Source organism: Cervus canadensis, chromosome 9 (assembly GCF_019320065.1).
Source record: "Cervus canadensis isolate Bull #8, Minnesota chromosome 9, ASM1932006v1, whole genome shotgun sequence".
NCBI classification, from domain to species: Eukaryota; Metazoa; Chordata; class Mammalia; order Artiodactyla; family Cervidae; genus Cervus; species Cervus canadensis.
This window is the reverse complement of record NC_057394.1, coordinates 70,204,820-70,225,348: the sequence shown is the minus strand read 5'-3', so window position 1 is coordinate 70,225,348 and position 20,529 is coordinate 70,204,820. Positions and strand designations below refer to the sequence as shown.

Below are 20,529 nucleotides of genomic sequence, written 5' to 3'. Positions count from 1 at the left end.
CTTTAAGTTTGATTTCTCCTTCTTCCTCCAATATCCCATCCTCCTCCCCGCCATTTTCCCAAAAGAGGCAGATAACCATGAAGTGGAGAAATATTTTGAGGGACTTTCATGCATAACTCTGAGGACATTGAACTACAGAAAAGCATCACCACAGTTGGGGCACATAGAGACCAACACAGAATGCCGAAGACAAAATTATTGTTGCAGGCAAGGGCTAGGACTGAGCCATGGAGCAAATGAGGTGAGACTGTAGCAGCAGCATCTATAAATCAAAGGGCAACTTGAGGCACTTACACATCCCTGAACCGAGATGGGCTTAACTCCTTCATTGGTGGATGACAATTCAATCACGTGGGCCAAGATGCTTGCCCCATATACAATCCCCGCTACCCCAACATCCTCTTCCCCTCATCATAGATTAAGTAGCTCCAGCCTCCACACAGTTTTGAAGATCAGTAAATGACCCAATTTCTTTAGACACAGTCAAGTAATCCCCAAATTACTTTCAATTTATAAAATGCATCAAAGTGCATTTATTTATAACCTGTAATGCACCAGAAGTTTTGCTGGATGCTGTACAAACGAGCTTCATATATTCTTGGGCCCCAAACTTTAAAGAAAGAATGTGGCTTTTCCAACCATCCTTCTAGAAACATGCCCTCCAATGGCTTCTTAATCCTCAAAGTCAAAAGTTTTTCCTGAGACCACATTAGTTTCAGCTCCTCCACAGCCCCTGGTCCTCTCGTCTCCTCCTCTTTTCCATGGTCGAGAACTTCCCCATATTTCCCTGCTATCTCTCCGATGGTTTCTTCTGCTTCCATTGGTTTCTGTTCCTCCTCTGAGTCCTAAAAGGACATATTCCTGAGGCTTTTGTTTTCTGCCCATTTCTTTTTGGTCCTGAACTAAACAACAACTGACATGTTCAGTTCAGTTCAGTTGCTCAGTCGTGTCCAACTCTTTACAACCCCATGGACTGCAGCACGCCAGGCCTCCCTGTCCATCACCAACTCCTGGAGTTTACCCAAACTCGTGTCCATTGAGTCAGTGATGCCATCCAACCGTCTCATCCTCTGTTGTCCCCTTCTCCTCCTGCCCTCAATCTTTCCCAGCATCAGGGTCTTTTTAAATGAGTCGACTCTTCACATCAGGTGGCCAAAGTATTGGAGTTTCAGCTTCAACATCAGTCCTTCCAATGAATACCCAGGACTGATTGCCTTTAGGATGGACTGGTTGGATCTCCTTGCAGTCCAAGGGACTCTCAAGAGTCTTCTCCAACACCTGACTATGAGCATGGCACCACTTATGTGCTTTACATATATGAACCCACTTCATCCTGAGGACAGTCCAATGAGGCAAGTACCATGACAGTCCCTACATTATAGATGGGGAAGCTAAGAACCAGAGGGATTAAGAAGTCCAGAGATTCTCAAAACAGCTTGGGAATCAGTGTACCTGGGAAGCCTAATAAAATGTAGAATTACATGCTCTGGAATAAGATGAAATTGCTGAGAAAAAGAAAAAAAAATGGAGAAGTGAGAAGAAGACCAAAAAAGTGGAACTCTGAGAAACAGCAGTGTCATTCATGAGACAGAGGTAAAGAACAGTGGACCCCAAGACGTAGGTGAGAGGTTGACAGGGGAGCCAAGGCAGAGTGGTGTCCTGGGAGCTCAAGAGAAGATGTCCAAATACAAGGTTATTCTTCCAGATCAGTGAAGGCGGTGGGCAGTGTTTACTGGAACTGATGGTTAGGAGGTTGTGTATGACCCAGGTGGGAAGAGTTTTAGTGGCATTTGGGGGAAAGAATCTAAATATTTTGTTAAGACCCTAAAGGAGATTTCTCTCTCTCTCTCTCTCCTTCTCTTTTTCCTTCTCTCTCTCTCTCCCTTTCTCCATCTGTTGTGCCTAGGACCTGGCTTACACATAATCATTCCTCATTTGCTGGCTTGCCATTGCAGAGGATAAGGAAACCGTCCCCAGAAAATCACTGTTATGGAGTCAAAAAGGAAAGACAGTGAGTATGTAACTTGAGAGTTCAGAATTGTGGGAGTGGGGGGCTCACACGTCGGTTTCAAGCTGGACAGGAGCGATTTCATGAGGAGATGACGGGTGGACAAGGGCCTGGTCCCCCTGGTAGAGCGTGCCCACCGCAGGCTGCCGAGTGGACGTGGCCAGTCTCCTCAGACAGGACACCACGGTTCTCAGACGATAACACAATGCCCCCGCTTCTTCTGGAGAGGCAGTTGCCAACAACTGAAGTCACGGTTCCAGGTCACTGTGAACCCAGGGCCCACCCTGAAACACCGTCCATTCCTCGACCTCTTAGGGCCTCCCTGCTTGGCTCCTAAGGCCGATGCTCCTCCACGGTCACGGCCCTGCTCCTTCATCCTGGAGAGAAAACACCCAGTTCCTCCCGGCTGGTCAGTGGTGAAGGGAGGACAGCGAATGCTGACTGTTGTTCCCACAGCTCTGGGAGCATTAAGACTTCAAAAGAGGAACCACTCACGCTGTCATCACCACAGCGGTCACTTCCACGGGATTCCTTTTTCCGATTGAGCATTGGATGGATGGGCTTGGCTTTTGCCTGGGGGTGGAGGGGGGTGGGAGGGCGTTGCAAAGCCTCTGACTCATTCTGCCCTCCCTCTCGCCCTCCCCAGCTGCCCCGAACCGCACTTCCTCCTCCTCTGAAGTTAAAGGTCAGCCTCTCATGCTCAGGCCAAGGTTTTTTAGACACACACACTTGCACCAGAAAAAAAAAAAAAATTGGCTTCTGGGAGAATACATTTTTTAAACATGAAAAGAAATAAGGAAAGGAGCTCTCAAAAATAAATTTAAAAATAAATAGTCCTTCCCCCAAACTACTTAATAATTTCAGAATAATAAAACTTTCCAATTGTAAATGCATAAGGAATAAAATAAAAGGCATGAATGCCCCACTGTGTTCACGCAGGCCTGTTAAAAATGATCCTAATTTCTTCCAGAAGGCTCCATAAGGGAATGGCAAGGTTCTCCTCAATAGAGAAATATTCCAGCAATAATATAGTCACTTCTCTTCCCATGTCTTGAGTGCTAGTATGAATACGGCAATGTTTTACAGCTGGCGTCCTGTACATAGCTGCTCAAAAGTGCTGTATTCCTAGGGGCTACAATCACTCATTGTGCATTTGAAACGTCTTTCGCTAAGCAAGAGCAGTCAGCAGCCCCGGACGACCCCGCCAGGGACCATAACACAGAGCTTTCTACTTCTCCCAGGTCCCCCTGCCCCTGGTAAGGGATGAGCAGCCCCCGAAGCCCTTGGACCCAGGTGACCAACCCAGGCAGGACACTGAATCGTGACGTCTCTGCCTCCCGGGTCATTTCTGCCTCCCGCCCCTCCTTTGTCCCCACCTCAGAGGTCAGGAGTTCTGTAAAGCTGGCTGGACAGAGGTGATTACGATACTGTCTCTATTTTACTGATAAAGAAACCGAGTCTTGAACTTCCCTGGTGGCCCAGCGGTTAAGAATCTGCCTGCCAATGCAGGTGACACGGGTTCAATCCCTGGTCCGGGAAGATTCCACCTGCCGCGGGACAACTAAGTCTCTGAGCCGCAACTACTGAATCCCGTGTGCCTAGAGCCCGTGGTCCGCAACAGGAGAAGCCACCACAGTGAGAAGGCCGCGCACCCCAACGAAGAGCAGCCCCCACTGGCCGCAACTAGAGAAAGCTGGAGCGTAGCAACGGTGACCCAGCGCAGCCAAAAGTACATTTTTTTTTTAAGTTTATAAGAAAGAAACTGTACCTCAGAATTTAACCACACAGCTCATGAGGGGCAATAAATACCACAGCCCACAAGGGCTGCACCTCACCACCCTCTGAACTCACTTCCAGCTCACTGGGACAACAGGCCCATCCAGTTCTGAAAATGGGCACCGACCTGGTTCCAACAGGAGGCCGGGGTCCTTCTCTTCCCACCCAGTGTTCCCACACTGCGCCCAAGGGCCTGACCTTACAGGCGGTGTTTGTAACCATGGCTCCCTTGAACTTTCAGAGACCTCCGTCTCACTGCACAGCCGCCCGTTTCCACACCTCCTGCTTTGCTGCCTGCCAGTGACAACCTGTTTCAGATTAGCCTTGACAATTTTCTCTGGAGAGCTTCCAAAAATGTCCTCAACCGAACTGTCATGGAAAGGGCTGGGCCTGGCGCCCACCCAGTACCGGGCAGAGGAGACCAGTCACCGTCACTCCCCACGGCCCTGGAGACCACTCATGGACACAGGCCACTTTGCCCCAGGAAACTTAAGGGAACTGCTTCAGGTTATTAAAGTTCAATTACATGAGAGGCATAGTGTCTTGAAATCTTTCACTCTGCTTTTCTTTTTGGCCTTTCTCTGCAAAAGACCTGCATCCTGGTTCAGCGGGGGAAGTGTTGCAGAGAACATTAGGATGGTCAAGTAAGGATGCCAAGGAAAAGGAAGATTCAAGTTCAGCCTTTAACATCCGTAATAAGATTATCAAACCCATGCAAAGGCTTTGTCAAGAGAGAAAAGGGTTTTTCAAAATCGCTTTATCTCCCCTTCTTTAACATTTCAAGCAGCAAGCCTGGCAAACCCGCGCAGGGAGTCCCCCCTGAGAGAGGTCCCCTCTAGGAATGAGAGAAGGAAGATGAAGAAGGGGTTACAGATTGCAAACCCCACACCCCAAACGCCAGCATCTCTCAAAGGGACGCGGCTCAAGATGCGTCAGGTCAGACATGGGCGGGACCTTCTAGGGACCTTGACAGCAGTTGGCCCTTGCCCCCTGGAGCGGGAGCAATAGTGGCAGGGAGGCAGGGTGTTGGACAGTTGGAGGCAGCACCCCAGATCTCCATGGCTGGTGCACTGCATGTCAGGGACCGGAAGTTCCCTGTGCCTTCGGGTGATGAGAAACAGAGGTGGTGAGGGGCAGCTGAGTGGGCCCCGATCTTATTGGCAGTGAAGACATCCCAGTGGGGAGACAGTTAGACCAGAGGAGATGGTCATCAGTGTGCTGCCTTATTACTACAATCCTGCTGGGGGGCTACCTTCAATATATAAAAGGCAAAATCAAGTCACCTCCTGCTGCCTCCACCAATACCACCCTAGTCCAAGCCCCTTTCATCTCACCTTGACTTGCTTTCTAGCTGCATCAGTTTCCGTATTGGTCCTCCACTCTTGGTCCCCTGAAGTCTGTTCCTCTCCGGGGAGCCCAGGTGATTCCTTTAACATAATAACTGAGGCCATGTCACCCCGGCAATCAAAACCCTCCAGCCGGCTTCCCTGGTGGTCCAGTGGTTTAAGAATTCGCCTGTCAATGCAGGGAACTCGGGTTCGATCCCTGGTCCAGGAGGATACCACCTGCTGTGGGGCAACTAAGCCCATGCATCACAACTACCGAGGCCATGTGCCACGACTACTGAAGCCCGGGCGCCCTAGAGCCCGTGCCCCACCACAAGAGAAGCCAGTGCAATGAGAAGGCTATGCACGACACGAGGCTAGAGAAATGCCACGTGTAGCAGTGAAGACCCAGTGTAGCCTAAACTAAAAAATAAAATAAATGTAAAAATCAAAAAACATTTTTAAAACCCTCCAGTGACTTCATAATCGACTTGGAGAACAACCTGAGGTCCTTACCACAGTGACAGGATGCAACCTGCTCTGGCCTCAGTCTCCCTCTTAAACCCCATTTCCTGTCTGCTCACCCCACCCACTCCACTCTGGTCTAGGACCTCCTGGCTGAATCTCGAACACACCACGCATGCTCCCAGCTCAGGCTTTCTACACCTGCTCTTTCCTCTGCCTGGAATGTTCTCGCAAACATCCTTACGGCCTCTCCCCTCATTTCCTTTGGGTCTCTTCTGTCATGTCCTGAGAGAGGCTGTCCCTAAACCATCCTTCCCAAAATAGCAACCACCTCAGGCCACTCTCAATCCCCAGTACCTGCTTTATTCTTCTTAGTATTCATCACACCTTTGGGATTTATGTTGTTTTTATAGTGACACCAGCCATAAAATACACATAATAGAAAATTTACCATCTTAATGATTTTTAAGTGTACAATTCAGTCTGGCAGGCTACAGTCCATTGGGGTCATGAAGAGTTGGATACAACGGAACACAAACACTTTCACTTTTCAAGTACAGTCACATTGCCATGCCACCATCACCACTATCCATCCACAGAATTCCTTTCATCTTGCAAAACTGAGACTCAGTGCCCATTAAACACCAGCTCCCATCTCTATTCCTGATTACAGCAAGCACCCTTCTTTCTATCTCTGTGAACTTATGTGAACCTGGTGTGAGTTATTCTAGGTGCCTTCTATAAGTGAAATCACACAGTATTTGTTCCTCTGGGGCTGGCTTATTTCACTTAGCATAGCGTTCTCAAGCTTCATCCACATTGTAGCATGTATCAGAATTTCCTTCCTTTTTTAAGGCTGAATTATATGCCATTGCGTTTATGGCACCTTTGGTGTAGCCATTCATCCATCAGTGGACACTTGTGATGCTTCACCTTTGGGCTAGTGTGAATAATACTGCTGTGAACATGGGTGTCCAAAGATATCATATTTCATATTTATTTGCTCATGGTCTGTCTTTAGCACCAGCACAGCACTTGGTACATAACATAAGCTCAGTGAACATTTGTTGAATGTCTACAACTGGCACAATCAGGGTATGTCTACAGGTCTGTTCCGACCACAGGGTTCCTGGCCTTAAGCAGGACTTAGTGCTGCTCCCCAGCATCAAGAACTGCTGATCTGTCTGAAGGGGCTGTGAGTGGTGGACTTGCTGAGGCATGTTTTAGCAGTCCAGTTAGTGTACCATCCAAGGGAGAAGGCAGGTCCTGCCCAAGGTCTTAGTCATTCTGCTTCTGGTGTCAGGAGTCTACCAGCTGCAGAAAGACCAGTCCACTAATAGAGCAGGAATTAATTAAACATTTGATTCACTACCACAACATCCTGTGTTATACTCTTCATATCAATTAAATATTATTTGAAATGACCATGTTTATTCATCGTATCCTTGTTGATCACCAGCCACCTTCTCGCCATGTAGGCCCTAAGAGAGCAGACACTTTGTCTTCAGTGTAGAATGATCGAAACATTAAACAAGTAAAGGAATTCATGCAACTGATTCTTTTACTTCTGGTTCCATGCTGTGCTGAGTTGCTCAGTCATGTCTGACCCTTTGCGAACCCAGGGACTGCAGCACACCAGGCTCCTCTGTCCATGGGATCCTCCAGGCAAGAGTACTGGAGTAGGTGGCCATGCCCTCCTCCAGGGGATCTTCCCAACCCAGGGATCGAACCCAGGTCTCCCGCATTGCAGGTGGATTCTTTACCATCTGAGCCACCAGGGAAGCTCTTGGTTCCATAATTCTCAAGAAACTTTCTCATTATGATTCTACTTCTCAGGTAGATAAGAACCAGCTCAGGCTAATGCAAAGATAGTACTCACTGAGTTTAAATAGAGTGGCATTTCTCTTTATCTATCCATAAAAGAAACACTATTTCTCTCCCATGTGGGGGCTTTCCCTACTTCAAGCAACTCCCCAGTCTCAGAAAACACAAACTAATGTCCTACAAATTCAATTCTGACACCATCTGTTTACCTGGAGATTATAGCAGATCCCACAGGTTAAGGACTCAGTCTCAGAAGACTGCCCCACCACCCTTCCCACCCACACCCACCCCCACTTCAGAGACCGATTGCAAGTCAGGTTGTCACCTGCATTTCTGACCAACCACCTATAAATCAGGTTCCCCTGACCTCCTTCTCTGGTTCAACAATTTGCTAGAATAGCTAACAGAGCTCAGGGAAACATTTACTTATGTTTACTGATTTATTCTAGAATACAACTCAGGAAGAGCCAGCTGGGAGAGATGCTTGGAGCAAGATATGGGGGGAGGAACATGGAGTTTCCAGGGTTTCTCCAGGTGCACCACTCACTCAGCACCACCAAGTGTTCACCGACCTGGAAGCTCATCAAATCTCACTGTTTGAGAGCTTTTATAGAGATTTAATCTCCAGCATCCGTCCCATTCCCCTTCCTAGAGGCTGTGGCTGGGCAGCTGAAAGTCTCAACCCACTAATCTCTTGGTCTTTCTGATGTCCTGCCCCATCCCAGGCTATACAGGGGATGTGCCTTAAGTCACCACATTAGCATAAACTCAAATGGTGCTGAGAACTGGAGCAGAGACCAAGTATATTTCTTATTATAACACAATGTTAGTTTCCTAAGTTGGCTTGCCAGGTGGCTCAGTGGTAAAGTACCCGCCTGCCAATGCAGGAGATGCAGGTTCAATCCCTGGGTTGGGAAGATTCCCAGGAGCAGGAAATGGCAACCCACTCCAGTATTCTTGCCTGGGAAATTGCATGGACAGAGGGGCCTGGTGGGCTACAGCCTAGGGGGTCACAAAGAGTCAGATATAACTGAGTAATTGAGCATGCACATAATTTCTGAAATCTTGGTTAGTATGAATCTATCTCTGAAAATTAAACTTAATATCATTATGTAAAAATAAACAAAGAAAAATCTGACTAGTCCCTCAACCAGAATCAATCACCAACATCAACTTCACTTGAAGAGACTTCATGACCACCACCATACATTAGAATAAAGAGGAAGTAAAACCTTTTGAATTATATCAGTTTCTTGATGTCTTGTGACTTCTAATTTATTACAACCAGAAGTATGAAATGAGAACTCACACAGGGTGAGATGGTCTTCCTGATTTTGTAGATCTCAATATAAAAGAACTGAAAATCTTAGCAGGGAAAAAAAAATGCCATGGTTCACAGGTAACATCTGCCATGACATGGGAAAAAAAGAGAGTGGCCTTTATACCATGTATCTACCATCCTTGTCTAGATAGTCTTCAGTCTTCCAGTTTCCTTTGAATGTTCAGACACCCCATCAGGACCCCTAATTATAGAGCACCATGAAGATTCAGTCTGGGGGTAGTTTCTACTTCCCTCCTAGTTGCTTCCTACATGGTTAAAGCAGGAAAGTTACTTTTCAGTTCCTACCAAGTCTATATCCTTATTCACAGAGACCCAGCCAGATGATCTCAGACCTTCTAGTAGAAAACAATAATATATCAGCAATTACCTGTTTTGCAAAACCCTGTGCATGTCAGTCCTACAGTCTAGCATTCAGAGTAAGAGCAAGGACACTCCACCTCAACATTTTATTGGAGCTGCCCATGTGTGTTCCAACTCATCTTTTCACATTCTGCTTCTAAAATTAGGCATCGGAACAAATGCCATTCCTGCCTCACACGGGTTTGTTTGTTTTCTTATTTCATAGTTCAAGGGGACATCCTCTGCTCCTGCTTCCTGACCCCCACCGACCACGTACTACCTTATCAGAAACTGAGTTGCCTCATTGGAGACCATAACTCTGATGGGACCCGGAGAACACCAACATGTGCTACAGCTGGGGGGACAGAAGTTTCCCCAGAAACTAATCACTCAGAACAACTCAAGACCCAAAAGCTCAACCCCCAGCTTGTGATCCAATTTCACTTTTCATTCTTCTACCTTGAGTGGACCTTGGGTGCTTATTGGAAACTTCTGGTTTGGGAGGCCGGTTGTGTGTATACTGACAACAAAGAATGATCTTGCTTTATCTGGAAAGGTTGTCATCTCAAACCCAACATACAGCTTCAAGAGGTCTGGGCTGAGAAGGAGCACGGCTAGACTATGCAGGGAGCTGGATGTGCATTCAACATTCTCATAAAAGTAGTGGCTGCGTCTGTATCTATATACAATCCCCAAAGAACAACAAAAAGAAATTTCATAATGTTTTCTTTCACTTTGTCTCTAAGGCTCAATAGTCACATCTATGAAGGTAGGGGCCATGTCTTAATGATTCTGTGTATTTCTTGCTAAAATAAGCCCCCAGCAAATACATATGCCTTTATATCTATGATACACCTGGAGAGTAAGCGTACGACTCACTTTATAATAGGGACTGGAGACAAATAAGATTGTCTAAATACCACTTAGAAGCTTGGGGACTGAATTAGCAAATTATTAAGTGTATAGCAAAGGGATGACCTAACTCCTAGCCTCAAAGAAAACACTTGAAACATGACTTGTAAACCAATAAAAGGCAATATCTCCTTTCCTTCAGGAACAAGGAACATTCCATTTGACCTGACCTTCTTTAACACCACATAATTCCTTCCCCCACCAGGTTACATCATGTTTAAGTCACATCATGACACAGTCTCAATATCCAATGGATCACAAAGAAAAAAAAAAAAACCCTTTCAAAATGAAGAAAACACAATTTCTATACATAGTATGAGTTAGAATCATCAATCTAAGGCTCTAGTAAATATTCAAAAGGAACTGATATTTACCAGTTGTTAACTTTGAATCAAAAAGTGTATGAGCACTTCATATCAAACACCCACTTAAACACGTTAGTTTCAACTTCCGATAGCATAGATTATTTTCATATCATCAATCTTGTAGAGTTTCAGATCTAGATATTTTGTGAGATGGTCTACAAATAGAAATGGGGAGATACACAATTGATTATGCTTTTCTTCCCTTTAGAAAATATAACATTTAAGCTCTCAGCTCTATGTAAATTATTTTAAGTTTTTATTATTTTTTGGCAGTACCACGCAGCATGTGGGATCTTTGTTCCCCAACCAGGATCAAACCTGTGCCCCTTGCAGTGGAAGCAAGGGGTCTTAACCACTGGACCACCAGGGAAGTCCCTGTGTAAATTATTTTTAAGTAAAGACAAACGTTTATGAGCTAGGAGAGATGATAAAATTACTATAACAACTCTAAGTCTAATGGCACCTGCATTGTCCAGAATATAGTTTATGAGCATTTAACATTCGGCAAGTATGTAAGCAGAAATTATTTAATATAATTCATTAGGTTGATGGGTTTCTCTTAAGAGGAAATAATATTGTATTTATCTAAGGATTACATGAAGCAAGACTTCAGAGCTTGATCAGGTGGTGGGCAGAAACCCGAGATCAGAGTCACCAAGGCCAAACGCCAATTGTTTGCGTGGTTTTGTTTTGCTGTTGACACAAGACAGTAAGTGGCTCAGAGTACACCATGCCCTTGCCAAGTCAAAAAAACAACACTTCATTTGAGAGGAACTGGACTGTTCTGCACGCGTGTGAGAGGGAATTTCTCAATGGAAAGTCTATTGTGATCAGTGAAGAAAGGCCCTTTGATCCTAACCTGTTTTCTCATCAGTTTCCCCAAGTGGAATGATGCATTGACTCCATTCAGAGCGTGTGCAACTTATATAATGGATACTGTGTACAAGCACCTGCCATGTTCTAGATAATTAACTCACTTTATTATCCACATTCTAACCTTGGGAAGTAGTGTTATTTCCCCCCATTTTAGAGATGAGGAAACAGAGGCTCAAAGAGGTTACAAAACTGAGCCAAAATCACAGAGACAGAAAGTTGCAGAACCGGCCTTCGGGGCCGTGTATTTTGGTTCCCAGGCCCATTGGTTGGGGGTGGGGAGGGGGAAGGGGTAGAAACACAGCACCCACAGAGTCACAGGTCGGTTCTTTGGAGCCAGCAGAGTTACAGAACAGAACACAGGAGGCCCAAGTCTGTGGCTGGAGGGTCAGCTACACACAGGGAAAGGAGAGCGGTCCAGGCCTCAGCCTTGCAGTCTGGCTGAGCTGTGTGGGGTTTGCGGGTCAGAAAGAAGCATCTTCACTTACTGCAGAGGGAGGTTCATCATAGAATTAAAGGAGTGAGCAGAAATCACCAGCGCAGGCTAAGTGTCACAACGAGTCTTTAAGCAGCTTTCAACCTACTCCCTTAGTTCTGAGCACTAGCAGCAGAAGACCACCCCCGTGAGGCCCACCAGGATTGCCACTGGCCCAGCGAGCATCACCAGGCTGCCACCCTGTCTGCCTCCCACTGCACCAACACCACCAGCTCACCTCCACTGCCCTTTGTCTCCTTTTATTCACTCGTACCTTATAGCCTTTTCCCAGGCCTTCTTCCTTGGTTGTCTCCTACTAACTAACCAAAAGGCAGAAAGGTTACGATCACCAGCTTTTGTTGTTGTTCAGTCCCTCAGTAGTGTCCAACTCTTTGCGGCCCCATGGACTACAGCATGCCAGGCTCCTCTGTCCTCCACTTTCCACCAGGGCTTGCTCAAACTCATGTCCATTGAGTCACTGTTGCCATCCAACCATCTCATCCTCTGCTGCCCCCTTCTCCCCTTGCCCTCAATCCTTCCCAGCATCAGGGTCTTTTCCAGTGAGTCGGCTCTTCATATCAGGTAGCCAAAGTATTAGAGCTTCAGCTTCAGCCTCAGTCCTTCCAATGAATATTCAGGGTTGATTTCCTTTAGGATGGATTGGTTTGATTTCCTTGCTGTCCAAGAGACTCTCAAGAGTCTTCTCCAGCAACACAGTTCAAAAGCATCAATTCTTCAGCACTCAGCCTTCTTTTAGGTCCAACTCTCACATCTGTACATGACTACTAGAAAAACCAAAGCTCATTCTGCCTTCCAAATCCAAAGCCTAGGAGCGTATAATTAAAGAACATAATTCTCATTCAGAATCCTTACCACAAGGACATCTGCCATGCATCAATTTTAGATTCCCAACATCTCCAACCAGAGCAGAGTAGAATGGAGACTGAGCAAGATATTTGAACTCCACAAATTCTGATTCTGACCATGCCAAATGTCTTCCTGCCACCCTCTCCATCTACTTTTCTGCATCTACAATTGAAGACCTTATATAATCAAGTCATTTTTTTTTTTTTTTGGTAGCTCCTATTCTTTTGATTAAAACAAAACAACAACAACAACAAAAAACCCTTCCAGGACATTTTAAAGCTTAAACAAATGGGTGCTTATCTTTTCTCTTTTGTAATATGTGATTTGACCTATTTCTCTTGTATGAATTTCAAAGTCTAACTCTGATAAACGTCAAGTTAAACTTCGGAAATTAATTTAACATGCAGTGTATATAAATGACACTAGAAACCTTAGTCAAACACAACAGCATTACTGACCTTCAAATGATATAGGGGAAGGCAGTGGGGCTGAGAAATCCCTTGTTTTATTACAGGATTGCTACAAAGAACATTGTCAACAGGTTTATATATTTCTATTGATTTTACTTTAAGTGCATTTGTATTTAGGTTTTGATTTTGATGATCCAAAATCTTAGCATGAAAAATAATAATAAAAATGAACATTTGGCTTTCTTCCAACTTAGTCAAGGACACAAGGCATTTTTACATTAATTATTCTAAGCTGCAGCCCTTGCTTTTTTTCAATTACAGTCTAGCTAGGTTTTTGTATGTTACCTTTAATTTAGGAAATTTTCAAACTTACACAATAGTGGCCACTTTTATTTCATTTTTGTCCACACAAACACCAATGATTTATGATTTGAAGTAAATCCCTGAAACTATTTTATCTTCTTAAAAGTGTAAATTCGAATGATCACAAACTTTAAAAATCACATTAACTCAATTTAATTAAACATTGAGTCAGTGTTCATATTTACCTATCCTTTAAAAAAATTTTTTTTATTATGTAGAATTTTACACTGAGATCCACGTAAGGCCTATACACTATTATTAGTTATAGATCTTAATTCTCTTTTAAATTATGGGTTACTCCATTTCTTTTTCCCATGTCTTCTTGTCATTATTGTTATCAAAGATGAAAAAGAAATTAGATTACCTAGTCTTTGTTGTTCAATCATTGTTCAGTCCCTAAGTAGTGTCTGACTCTTTGCTACCCCATGGAATGCAGCATGCCAGGCTTTCCTGTCCTTCGCTATCTCCCGGAGTTTGCTCAAACTCATGTCCATTGAGTCGGTGATGCCATCCAACCATCTCATCCTCTGGTGTCCCCTTCTCCTCTTGCCCTCAATCTTTCCCAGCATCAGGGTCTTTTCCAATGAGTCGGTTCTTTGCATCAGGTGGCCAAAGTATTGGAGCTTCAGTTTCAGCATTGGTCCTTCCAATGAATATTCAGGGTTGATTTCCTTTAGGGTTGCCTGGTTTGATCTCCTTGCAGTCCAAGGGACTCTCAAGAGTCTTCTCCAGCGCAACTATTAGAAAGCATCAGTTCTTTGGCGCTCAGCCTTCTTTGTGGTCCAACACCCGTACACGGCTACTGGAAAGTCCATGGCTTTAACTATATGGAGCTTTGTCAGCAAAGTGATGTCTATGCTTTTTAATTAGGTTTATTGTAGCTTTCCTTCCAAAGAGCAAACGTGTTTTAATTTCATGCAGGCAGTTATCACCTGCAATGATAGTGAAGCCCAAGAAAATAAAATCTATCACTGTTTCCACTTTTTCCCCATCAATTTGCCATGAAATGATGGGGCCAAATGCTGTGATCTTAGTTTTTTGAATGTTGAGTTTTAAACCAGCCTTTTCACTCTCCCCTTTCACCCTCATCAAGAGGCACTTAGAATTACCTATATCTGAGTTTTGCTAATTGCATCCCATGATGTCTCTTAATACACTCCTCTTTCTTGCTTCCCTATAAATTTGTTTTCCTATAAATTGGTCACTGGGTCTAGAAGCTTGATTAATCCAAAATGTTACTGATTGTATTTTCTCCCCTGGCTTTCAATTTCTTCAAGTTCATATAATATAGGAAATACATTTGATTTTCTTACACAAAAGTATCAAAAGTCTCAGAGAAAAAAAGTGTCTAGAAACACCCTGCCCAATATTCGGTGGTGGTTTAGTCGCTAAGTCGTGTCGAATGCTTGCAATTCCATGGACTGTAGACTGCCAGGTTCCTCTGTCCATGAAATTCTCAAGGCAAGAATACTGGAGCGGGTTGCCATTTCCTGCTCCAGGGTATCTTCCTGACCCAGGAATGGAACCCAGGTCTCCTGCACTGCAGGCAGATTCTTTACCAACTGAGCTACAAGGGAAGCTCCACCCAATATTTATCCTTATGTATTTCAGCATAAACTATTAACCTTTAACTCCTTAAAAATAAAAACAAGGACAAGGAGATAAACAAGACTGAAAATGGCACAGCATCACTGCAAAGATCCCCTTGCCCTTCAACACATGATTTTCTTTTTCTCCAAAGCACTGCAAGAACTGGACAGATTAGCTAAACAGCAGGCCCTGCCTGGACCTTCCCACTCTACCACTCTCAGCATATTCTATTCTAGAGCAGTAAAACATTCATTTTAAGAGAATTAATTTGAGCATCCAGGCCTGTGCCTTCTATAGTTATTCTCTGCCCCAACAGAAAACAACCTTGGTTAACCAAAAGTCAGCTTTAGGGAAAAAAAAAAAGGCTTTGTTATTTACAAAAATACTTTGTTATCAGCCTTCAAGAAAGATGTCAGATATTAATTTGAGGCTAGAGTATTGCAGGAGTAGGGGCAGGGAAGAGAGGGCAATAGAAAATCTCCCCATGGGTTGGTCATGAGCATGATCTGAGATCATGAACCTGTATGGAGAGATTTAGTGTAACTAGATTGTTGGAGAATGTAACAGAGAAAAGGTGTTATTATCTACAAACCATGCAAACTAAAGACAGCTATGAACAGGTATAAATTTGAAGGAAGCCAAAGCCATGCAGCAGCCTAAACTTCACTCGGCCTTATCAGAAACAGAAATCTGCCACATGAACAACACACATTTCAATGAAGAGCTGAATGAGTCCAGCAGAAGCGGAGAGAAAGCAGTCAAGGGGGCTCAGAACACTTGCACAGAGCTCAGCATAGCCTGGCATCATTGGCATTGCTGGCCGCACTCAATCAACAGTGCAGAGGAGAAGCAAGGAAGGCAGAAGAAGCACCTAGAAAAGGACAATTCTGTGGGCTAAACTGTGAACCCTGCCTACAGTCTCTGCTGTTCTCAGCACCTCTGACCAGAAATCATGAAGCCTCATTTCCCCTGAGCTCTGCCAGGCTTCATACCCAGTGAAATCTGATGAACTAGGATAAGTTAACAGCCTCCAGCCTCTCCCAGGTGGATCTTGAAAGTGACTGGTTATCCGGAGATGAGCCCTGAATACCTGGACATCCTTGGTCCTTCCATCTCTGGCTTCAGCAACACACTTCAGAGAACTTGGTGTCTGCCTTCGTTTCCCTCAAGTTTACCACCAGGTCATGTCCTTGCTGAGTTTCACCTGGCTGAACCCTGACACTTTGCTATGGATGCTGCATTTGGGCCTCCTGCATCTGCAGCCCAGGAACAGTTTTGGGGGGTGCTACTCCCATCCCAGTCTTCCTCAACAGAGAGAGAACTGGACCACAGGTCTTGAGTTTAATCTAGAACTTTACAAATCTCATTAAACATAGTCATTAAACTTGTGAATTCCCATTTCCTCATCTGAAAATTAGGATTACTATTCACTACATGCCCTACCTTTGATGGTAGTTAAATAAAAGCAAGCTAATGAATTAAGCTGTGCTGCCTCCCTTCAATCTAGGGCTTATTTTTGCCACCAGCTTTCTGGGCTCTTTTCATTTCTCCAGGAATGATCCCCTCTGCAGGCATTTCCCACATATCCACCTTGTGGATATTCCAGATGTGGTTTAGAACACTCTGGAGTAGTCTGAATGGCTAGAAACATAGCAAGGGTTTAACTAAGCCACTAGGTAGAAGGAAATTACCATGAATGACAGATGCTTTCCATCTTAGCTAGAGCAGCTTACCCAGGAAATAAGTTCACACGTGCACAGAGTGAAAAGCCTCATAGACCCAACAGGTCTCACTGAGCTCAAGTCACTCCCACTGGAACCCCTGTCAACAGAGCCACATTTGAAAACAATAGGCAGCTTTAAACACAATGAGCTGTATCTACATAATGTGGCCAAACAGTAATATGACCTATTTCATAATGCACTTGGCAAAACCAAATGGATACGGTTAAGACCACGGTCCATGGAATCACAAAGAGTCGGACACAGCTTAGCAACTGAACAACAAGAAGACGATTAGAGAAAATTGCTCTGAAAAAACAAACAAAAAAGCATCCTGTTCAACAACATACCTAAACGTCCAATACATTGCAAACAAATCTAGAGAAATAGAGCTTCCCAACAAGTAAGACTTACCCTTCTCTTGGAAATGGTTTAAAACCAGAGTCATTTGTCATGGTGAAGTTTGGTCCTTGAATAGAAGCTCTATTTTCCACAGAGGAAGGATGCTCAGCTGATGGAGAAAACAAGCAAACATGTCAGGCATTGGGTTAGGAACTTCCATCTACTTTCTCAGTTAGTTCTCACAAAATGCCATAAGCCAGACAAAGAAATCAGTTCAGAGAGAATTAGTGAGGCACCAAGGGTGCATAGCCAGCAAATGTGGGAGTTAAGGACTTTTCCATCTCAGCCACTGACTTCTCTGTAAAAGGCAGATTTAAAGTAAAGCACTTCCTACTCCTGTTAGCCCAACAAACCTCGTCACACGTGTACGGTTGTCATCGTGGGGGTGGGGGGGGGGGGCCACAAGGTGGGAACTCGACTGAGAATGTCAGAATGGGCTACACTTCTGCTTTCACTCATGAGTCATGGTTACCATTTTGTGCTTATGAAACCACAACCAAAATGGCACTGTATGGGGTAATTTTTGCATTTTAGTAATTCAAAAAAATTACACCTCCATCTTGCACAGTAGACTCTAGCCCTGAGATTTCTATTACTGAAGACTATCAAAATGCAAATCCAACCAAGAGGTCAGCATGGTGGTGGTGAATATGTAAACTGTACAGACCTTTGGGCAAAAGCTATTAAAATTTAAGATATAGAAATCTTTTGGCCTAATATTTTCTCATCTAGAAACTTAACTATAGTAAGGCCATATGGTACTCAAAAATCTGTAGATAAAGCCATTCATTTCACGATTGTTTGTAAATGTGAAAAATTGAGAGGAATGCAATGGGAACTGGTTAAATAAATTATAGTTCACATATAAAATGGAATATGTGGAATATTCCACTAAAAAATACAAATGTGCGTTGACATAAAAAATATGCCCAAGATATGTTCCTGAGAGAAAAAAAAAGCATATTGTAAGACAGCATGCATAAAATTATCCCATTTTTGTAAATAATAAAACATATGGTTGTATATGTGTAGGGAGAAAATCTGGAATAATATCCACCAAACTAGTCACCGTGGCTTTTTCTGGGGGATGGAACTAGGAAGGGTCCTACTTTCTATTTTTTATTATTTCTACACTTCTAGAAATTCTTACTTATATGACTATTTTTACCATTAAAAAAAATTTAAAGGGGGCTTCGCTAGTGGCTTAGTGGTAAAGAATCTGCCTGCCAAGGCAGGAGACACTAGTTGGATAACTGATCTGGGAAGATCCCACCTGCCGCAAAGCAACTCAGCCCATGCACCACAGCTATTGAGTCTGTGCTCTAGAGCTGGGGAAATGCAACTACTGAAGCCTGTGTGCTCGAGAGTCCCTGCTCTGCAACAAGAGAAGCCTGAGAATCGTAACTAGAGGAGCCCCTGCACCCCTAGACAAAGCCCACAAGGCAACAGAGGCCCAGCACAGCCAAAAATAAATAATTTTTTAAAAAATTAACAGGGACTTCCCTGGCAGTCCAGTGGTTAAGACTCCACATTGCCAATGCCGGGGGCTCAGGTTAAATACCTGGTCAGGTAACTTAAGATCCCGCGTGCCAGGCATCGTGGCCAGTAAATTAACAAATAAAACAAAAAAAAAATCTAAAAAAAATTTTGTAAATAAATCCAAAAAGTTAACAAAGATTTGTGTTCTATTTTTAGTTTGGGGCTGGGTGTTTGGGATATGAGACATAACCAATATTTCAAGTCTAGAACCAGAAAGGAGACTAAAGGGAACTGAAAATCTCCAAAACATGATTCTTATGTGAGAAACTATTTGAGCAAGAATTTGCCGGTAGCTTTCGAACACACAGCTGCAGATATATATATTGTTGATGATCCAAAACGGTCTTTGAGACTTCTGGGGGAAACAGCAGAGTTAGAGTATGTTTGTATGAGTCTTCTCCCTGAAATTTATTTAAGCAAACAAGAATCAATTCTGTTCATGGTTGGGTCTATACGTTTTCAAGTCAACAATCAAATTTATACTCAAGGAGATTCTCTAATGGGGTGTTTGGGGGGGCTCCAACCTTAATGTAAAGACCCATTAGATCATACAGACAAAGCTAACTGTGTTTCCCAGTCAGCTCCATTTCTGGAAGCATCTGAAGGTTACATGTTTTTTCTTTTTTAATTCATTTACTTATGTGGCTCCTCATTACAGTGCTTGGGCTCCAGAGCACACAGGCTTGCTTGGTAATGGTGGCACACAGGCTGCCCTGGGGCAAGTGCGATCTTAGTTTCCCAACTGGGGATCGAAGCCGCCTCCCCTACATCGGAAGGCAGATTCTTTACCAGCAGACCACCAGCGAAGTCCTGAAGGTTACGTGGTAAGGACATGCACTGTAGCAAGCACAACTCCCACAGCGAAGCTGAGTGGTGGAACCGGAGAGGGTCTGCCCACCTGGCTGCCTAAAGACCTCACAAGGTGGCTTACCAGCGAACTGGGTCTAATTTCAACAGATTCAACAGACTGATTCTGATTTCCATCTCATTCTGATTTCCATGAATGAACTTACTGCCTTACAGAGGCTGATACACGTAACTAGATTGCTAGAGAATTCATTGGCAATGAAAATGATCTGTCGATTAAATCAGCTAGTATGTGTGTTAGCACAGAGGGTCCTCTCTCCTTTTGAACAAATTAATGGCAAGTTCAGTATTATCTGGAAGTTATACTTCAAGCATGGGCTTCCCAGGTGGCTCAGTGGGTGAAGAATCCATCTGCAATGCAGGAGACACAGGAGACTCAGGACCAATCCCTAAGTCGGGAAAATCCCCTGGAGGAGGGCATAGCAACCCATTCCAGTATTCCTGCCTGGAGAATCCCATGGACAGAGAAGCCTGGTGGGCTACAGTCCATGGGGTCTCAAAGAGTCAGACACAAATGAAGTGACTGAGCATGCACAAACTGCAAGCATGACTTCACATCAGAAGCAGGAAGTTACATAACCTGAATGTGAAATGGTCCCCAACAGGCTGATGCCTGCATCTCCGCAGTATAGTCCAAAAGGCCCAGATGCTGTTCCTCCAAGCAGCCAAGACATCCTCTCTCAAGGACATGACGGACTTCTGGTTCTCCATCGCCCTTTCTGTGCCCCCTTTCCAAATCACGGTACATCACAGTGGATTCTGTTTCTGCTGTTTGTTTGTGTGTTTGTTTACAATCATATTCTATTTCTGCCTCCATGAGCTCATTCACTGAATCATCCTGGGTGTGATGTCTGATGCCTGCAAGTTTACAAACAGACCGTTTCTGACTTCGCTTTCTCAGATCGCTAATCAAACCATCATATGCAGATTTTACTGGCTCTACATTGAGAAGATATGATAGTCAGGATACGATACGCTATGCTGCGGTAACAAGCGAATCCAAACCTCATCGATTTAGTACAACATTTGTGTATCCTTGCAAGGTCTAATGTGAGATGGCAGAACC

The 20,529-nt window shown here is 44.2% G+C and overlaps 1 long non-coding RNA gene across 4 annotated transcripts in view; it reads right to left on the bottom strand.

Annotated features, from left to right (window-relative positions):
* The window catches only part of LOC122447339, a 127,287-nt gene that overhangs the window by 75,155 nt on the left and 31,603 nt on the right, over positions 1–20,529 (bottom strand). For 2 of the 4 annotated variants that reach the window (XR_006271194.1, XR_006271192.1), the window contains exons 2-3: positions 20,044–20,321; positions 17,070–17,166 (exon numbers count right to left, since the gene is read on the bottom strand). This is a non-coding gene — a long non-coding RNA (uncharacterized LOC122447339). The remainder of the gene's footprint in view (positions 1–17,069; positions 17,167–20,043; positions 20,322–20,529) is intronic. The other 2 variants (XR_006271193.1, XR_006271191.1) reach the window with 1 other exon arrangement.